The sequence below is a fragment of the Echeneis naucrates genome, chromosome 14 (assembly GCF_900963305.1).
Source record: "Echeneis naucrates chromosome 14, fEcheNa1.1, whole genome shotgun sequence".
Lineage (NCBI taxonomy): Eukaryota > Metazoa > Chordata > Actinopteri > Carangiformes > Echeneidae > Echeneis > Echeneis naucrates.
Genome location: NC_042524.1, coordinates 20,732,610 through 20,740,370, shown reverse-complemented (window position 1 = coordinate 20,740,370; position 7,761 = coordinate 20,732,610).

The window sequence follows — 7,761 nt, the reverse complement described above, 5'->3', positions numbered from 1 at the left end:
TTACCTCTTCATTTTCTGTTGAGCTGTTGAATTTTTCATTTAACAAGACATTCTGGCCTGACTTTTTTTTCTTGGTGGTTCCACTACAGTAATTGCAGTGATGTGCATTGGCAGAAGGACAGACAGGAGAAGCTTATTTGAAAAATAAAGTTGGAGAATTAGTGATGTAATTTGTAATGGTTTTAACAATTTCACCACTGTCTCTTCATGAAAAAAATAAAAGAAGCATTATAATTTTAACATACATTTTATTTATTTTTTTCCCAGTACAGCACTATCACTGCATAGATCCATTGTACTGTAACATAAACAGATAGCAGTGTTGTCAGGTGAAAAATCTGAAAAATTCTTCCACAATTTATTAAAGACTAGAGAGACTACAGCTCAGAAAAAGCTGAACAATCTGTCTTCATAGTAAAACAAGTCATAATTTAACTTTTCTTTTATCAATTCAAGACGTGTTTTTTTTTTATTTTTTATTTCTTCTCCCTAGTTTTCTTTCAGGCTTTATGACCTCCTCTGTCAAAGAGGCTGAGTTGGCTTTGTTTCTGGCCATGTAATGGCATGTTTTGCGTTCATCAGAATTGGAATATCATGGAGCCAAGAGTCAGATGCCTCTGCCGCCCAGCACAAAGGAAGATTTGTAATCCTTGCTCTTTTGTTCATAGTGACATGGTGAATATTGTGTTTAGGGCTCCTAGACAGAATTCTTTCTGTACTGGTAATGTGGATTTAAATGAGAAGAAATTATAACACAGAAACAAATAAAATAAATACATTGAAAAAAAAAAAATATAAATAAATAATATTTCGGTATTTCAGCAGAGACATCTTTCCATTATAATATAATATGGTCCATTGGCACAGATTATGTTAATCCACAAGGCGATGGTGTTGAAATTATTCATTAGCATAATAGGAAGAAGCTAATTGAGTGAATTCTTGCCAAATTACCAGACGTGGTTAATTGTCTGCCTTAAGCCTCAGTCAAATGTGAGCATCTACATGCATCTACATGCATGCAAACACCTACACTTGCACAAAATGCTTGCAAAGGTATATGCAAGAGGGATGACTACACTTCATCTATGACAGGCATTCTATTTAGAGCAAGTGTTGCACAGGTGCTCACTGCTTTAAGATAGACAAGATCTTTGAGTGGAATTGACTCCTGGCTGACAAAAAAAAAAAAAAAAAAAAAAAGAAGATATGAATACTGAGTAGGTCAGTGGCAATACAGTTAAACACTCACAACCCTGAATGTCTTTCAATTGTGTCACTCACACACAAGAGGTAGGTGCTCCTTAAAAAATACTATCCAAGCCAATGGCAATCACAAAGCTGGCACAGGGACAGATAATACAGTTGATTTTTGTTTTTAGAAGGTATACAGTGTGTCAAGCAAATGCCTCAGACCATACCAAAATAACTTGCTGATTTACACAAGAGCCTTCATGCATGCAGTTAAGGAGCAGCGTTGATTAATCAGAAACTATTACTTCTTTCCTATACCTTAATGGGGATGTGCGTGTGGGTGTGTTGAGCACTAGTACACCCTGGATAATGTCACATTAGCATACCTCTATCCATATGTCACTCAGTGTAAAATATAAGATGTACCTGTAGAGTCAGCCCTACACTGACTTCACAAATATGTCTCTGTGTAATCAGGAGCATCATGTGCTTCACCACAGCAGCTGACATAACAGCCCTGCATAACTTACCGGGGGCTGCACTGAGGAATGGACACATTAGCTCTACTGTAATACAAAGGAGTGGTTCATCCAAGTAAAGCACAACATACAAGAGCTTCACATTTTCTGCTGAAATCACGCAAAAAATTTAGGCATGAGGTGTGACTACATTATGATCAATTAGACAAGTAGGAGGATTGCTGCATTCATGGCCAACATCAGCTATTTCATTTATTCATTCATTCATCTTCTACCCTACTTATCCAGGTTGCAGGGGTTGCAGGGGAACCAATCCCAGCCCACTCTGGACATGTTGTCAGTCCACTCCAGGACCAACATATAGAGACAGACAAGGACGAAAAACCAGTCACATTCGCACTTGTGCCAATGCAGAGTCACAAATCAACCTTCAGTAGACATTAAAAATAACAAATTCCTACTTGAAAATTGTCTTGCCATTTGAGACAGCAGTCATGCTGATAGCTGATAGCAAGCAAGATACCATTTTCATCATTGACACACATTAATGTGTACATTCATCAATAATACTGTCATTTCGTTCGGACCGTACAAGTCCTGAAACTGATAGCACTGAGCTGGACTAAATGAGCCCAAAAAGTCTAGCAAATATTAATATGTTTTTTAATTCATGTTCAAACTATAACAAGTAACAAAAAATTAATGCTCAAGGGATAGAGTTGTTGCCATTACATAAATATTCGGACAAATAATTTAAATGCATGGTCCAATATCTACATCTTAAAAACCCACTGAGATTTTCACAGGGATTCTGATAGTGTATATTATTCTGATGGGAGAAAAAAATAAGGAAAAAAGCCTTAGGCTGCATCAGGCTTTTTGTAGCATAATTCTCAAAGTGAGTCTGTAATAAGAACAGAAGAGCATTCTTCACTCATTAGAAGAGACTGTATATAATCAGCTTATTTGGCCTACTGAAATTCTTTTGTCAGGTGCAGAAGCACCTTCCCTTGCAGGAGTTGAGATATTGACTTAATGTTATGCTTCTGAGGAACAATTTTTCAGTTCCTTCTGGGATATGTTCAAGGAGTTCCCAGGCCAGATAACATTTATAGTTTTGCCAGGGTTAGGGAACATACTGTAGGTTTGCTGGTGTATCAAAAAGTTGTCTTTTGGCTCAGCTCCTTCATCACCACAATACTGACACAGCACCAGTCCATTAGTCAATCTCATGTTCCATTTTATCATCATGAACCCCAGACCCCTGAACCATAAATTCCAGAGCCATTCTTGTGTGTGGATATGAGTCTAATCACGACTATAAACACGCACATTAATGCATTTCAGTGCAGCCACTGGGAGTTGGTCAGGGTGGATACAAAAGTTCTAACTGTGAAACCAGAAACTGGGTTTCACATTCACAGTCTCATCTGTGATTTGGAAACAGTGCCTTCTTCAAGGTTGGTGAAAGATGAAAATAAATATGTTTTGCTTTTTAAGTGTCAGCATAGCTTTTCTTTATAGTGTTTATCGAAAAAAAAAAAAAAAATCGCACACTTGCATTTAGTCATATTCATACATTCACTGTTGAAAGTTATCTGAGCCATGTTTCAAATAATTTATATAAAAACTTGCCTGCTTATTCAATACTGTGTTCAGCCAACAAGCATTAAAAAAATCTAATAAAATGGGGATATGAATTCAAGTGCCAACCTTTCATGACGTATCCCATTGGTTTTGTGTGCTGTAATGATGAAGCTTCCACTTTGTAATATGTCAGTCATCATCTTGTTTGAATTAAACCATTAGAAACCTTGTTTGGAGAAGAAGGTGAAGCTGGGAAGGCGTGAGGTCTGGATCTGCCCTGTTCTGTATTCCAGCCTGATTGTGTGATACAGTCTGTAAATCACACTGTTGCCACACCCTAAACCTAACCATAAATATCCTGCCTTATATACATATACTTTACAAAAACATATTCCTACGGTCAAATCAAATCAAATTTTTCATATAGTGCCAAATCATAACAAAGTTACATCAAGGCACTTTACGCATACTGTAACTCTGTAACCACTGTTACCACATACTGTAACCACACTCTTTATGGAGTTGTTAAAGGGTTCTAACATATCCCTCTAAGAGGAAGGACTTGGTGACAGTGGCAAGGAAAAACTTCCTTTGAGAGGCTGAAACCTTGGACAGGGTTAGGGGAGCGAGAGAGAGAAGCAAAGGCAGTGAGAGAGATACTGTGACAGCGAGCATGAAAGAGAGGAAAACCGGGACATCGTAGAAGGATGGTGAAAGAACAAGAGCAGGAGGAGAAAGAATACCATAGAAAATGCAACCACAAAATACAGAATAGTTCTTGCAACCTGGTAACACTAAATGTGTCCTACTACATATTAGGTATACTTAATAACAATGGGAAATGAGTAGTAGTATGTAATGACGTAACTGGCGGTAGATATCGCAGCAGATATTCAGCAGGACCATGGAGCAGAGTTGATTCAGCACCCGTAGGATAGGGACAGGAGGGACAAAACACAAATTATGGAAAGAAACAAAGCGACAAGTAATTATGTAATGTATTTCACATAGTTCATAACAATCATGTAACAAAATAATAATATATACTAAAATCTCTTGGAATATGAATTTAACAGCTTAATATAAAAGAAAGACCTGAGTCAGTGTCAGAAAGGACTTAAAATACACCAAGTGCTGTTATTTATCATGCTATCCTTGAAATGACAAAGATTTGTGAAACACTCATGGCTTGTTATTGAGCTATTGAGAATGCAAGAATGCTTTCAAATGATAAGGGCAACACTTAATTGTTCACAACATTAATTTAGGGATTAAGTGGTGACAGGTATGAAGAGAAATTTTTTAGGCAGTTCTCCAGATACCCTATTAAACCGCAGCGGATGAAACATGAAAGCTAGAGGATGAGTACAGGCTGCTTATTTTGTGACACCAGAGCTGAACACTTTCATTTGTGAGGATTTCTGTGTTTAAGGGGACATTTAAGTCAACTTTCAATCACCCTGATTGAAAGTTGAAAACCCTGATATTTCTCTGCAGCTCAGGAGGCAGAGGGCACAGGTGCATCAGTTTAGAAAGGGGAGAAGAAATGATTTTCTTGAGATGATTGTTTACACAAATAAAAGATAACCACCAATCAAGTCAAATTTAGAATTAACACTTAGTAGACTGTCTGGATGCATTTCATTTTAAATTACTGGACAATGAGGAGTCCTCACTACTTTAACCAATTAAAACAAGACTACTTTATTACTTGTTACAAATTTATCATAAAAATATGAATTAAAAACACATCTCTGTAGACTGTCTGACAAACAGAGATTTTCTGTGGGAAACATACTTGACTTATAAGCCTCTTTGATTTGACCAAAAGACTTGACTGCAGCAGTAGCTTTATAAAATCTACAATCATATCAGTCTCATGGTTTAACCACTTGTTTCTATTGCAAGAAAGTTCATGTAAGTTAGTAATTTGAAAGAATGAATCTTCTTTAAATCCCAAAACAGACTGGATTTACTCTCCAGCTTCTACCTTATAAAATAACATTGAGTATAATTGCAAAGATTAACAAAATCAAATTATGCGCAGTCCTACCTAAAGGTGAGCTGCCAGCCTGCAACTAACATCTGTCCTCTTAAACCATCTCAAAGTAAAAGGAAAGGAATTGATATTCAGTATATGCTGAGCAATAGAACATTTTTTCACATGGCTATAAAATATCTAATGACAAATTATGTGCCACTTCATTTGAAAAGAGAATTATTTTGTATGTTTGCTTCTGTCAGTTTTTGGTTTTTAAAGAAATAATCATATCTCTTATTGCTATAGCCAGTGTTAGCTGTTTTTCACTATATTTATTTGCTATCCAATTTTGCAATATAAGAGATTATAATGAGCAGCTGTTTCTTCAGGCCAGACCAGACACTGCAGTGACTCAGTATGAGAAAATAGGATGTAAGAAACAATGGATTGTCCCTTATATAAGATATTAGATGCATAACTTGCCAATTATAAAAAGTAGCACTTTTCACAAGGCTTTGTACACTACTTTCTAGCCTGTATGGCTGGTTATGAATTCACTGATGCAATGAACATCACAGTTCAGCAACTGAGATTTTGTTGGCTTGAGTCGATAAAGCTTCACAGAAAATGAATAAAAGCAAGTTGCTAAGGAGGGGTGAAAGCAAGGCTTCTGGTGGTTTTTACTTGTCCGTGCTACCATGTCAATGGGACCTTCTCCTTTGTTGCTTGTGCTAAAATTTAAAAAGCATGGAGGTCATTCTTTCAGCTTTCTGCAAAGTCTTTCAAACTTTTGGGAACGGAATCTGTGGTTACAACTTTTTATGCTCTCACCTATTGCTACAGGTATACTGCTCTGAGCTTACTGCTATGACCTCAACAGGCGAATAGAAAACCAATGAAACTCCTTTCAAATTGCTCTCTGGTAATAATCTGTTAGTCTCAAGGAATGTACACAGACACTAAGACTTTTACTTGCTATTTATTTTATGACAATTCATAATTCTAATAGCTACGATCTCCAAGGAAGGCAAATGAGTTGCACAACAGTAATTCACAACAATTCACAACCACTGTCTTGTGGCACTAAGGATGCCACAGATAATAAAACTTTGAGCCTGCCTTGTCATATGCAATATACTGCTGATTTTCCTGTACATTACCAACGACGAATTCTGAAAAGTTTAAACTGCCACTTGCTGCCTCTTAGTTTAAATGACTGAAGGTAATACTTTCCAGAAATCCATACTTCTGGAAACTTCTTTAAACTTCTTTAAAAACGACAGCCATCATTTTAAATCATTGCAACCATCTGTTCAAACAGAGCACTTGCGAATCCCAGACATTATTTCTGAAGAAATGTGTCGGAGGGAAACACAAAAGAAAATTAATCTTTTTTTCTGTGTCTAGGTATCTATGTTGTGGATGAACAGTAACTTCCCACTCTGGCAATCTGTTTCAGCTTTAGCAGAGACACTCAATGTTATTAAAATATTAAACACTGCTTAGTTTGCATGATGAATGTGGATGATCTCTCTGGTCATTTGTCTTTTGTACTAGTTGTGTTGAACATCTTATTCCTACTTGCTTCAATGTGCCTGGTTAGAAAGGAAGTGACACTTAACTGATTTGTACACAGATCTGCCCCACTTCTGTGTAACTATTACTATTTAATGCTTTTATGAATTTAAGTTTGAAGTTTTTTTTCATCACGAGCTTTAACTAAAATATGTGGCCCTCATGTTCTCTAGTTGAGTCACACTGTCAAAAGCTGCTCTGAGTTGCCCAACTCTCTCCAAGTGATGAATTATGCAGGGTATTACACTAATATCGTGCCTCGCCAGAGAAAAGTGTTTTGTATCTCATAGCACTGATTTCAAGGTAATGCACCTTAAATTTTGACTAACTCCACTCCAAAGAACGTGGTGTAAAGCATTTTTAATGTTTATATGCAAGGCGAAATACAAAACATCAGCATGATTTAGCGTGGTCCTCCGAGTGTGGAGTGATGTTTATTCCATTGCCTTTTTCCACCCGCTGCAGCATGCAGCTGAAATAAACGAGTGCACTATACGAACAATTGGCTATACTAATGGGTCAATTTAGCCCAGAGCAGAAATGGAAAACAAGGCACAGCTGATACAGGTTTACTGCAAAAGTGCTGACAATTTCTGAAGTGATACAGGTATTAAAATAATACGCTTCTTTACAACTTTACAGCAGCATATAATGAGTTGGATACAAGCCACGTGCATGTGTATGGTGGTAGTAGGTCTGTGTCACCCATCTTAGCATTTAAATGTTTAAATTTAATGCTTCTTTTGCAGTCCTAGTAACTGCCTATTGGGTGTTTTAATCATGAGCTCTTCTCTAGAGCTGTTTTCAAAGCTTTCGTTTTAAACAGCACCTTGCAATCTATGGTTTTTATGAATTTGATGATTTGTGTCCATGTATTTGTGTGTGTCATGTGGCGTATCTATGTTTTAATGTAACGCCGGTTGCACAGAGAATGCCTCTCGGGGA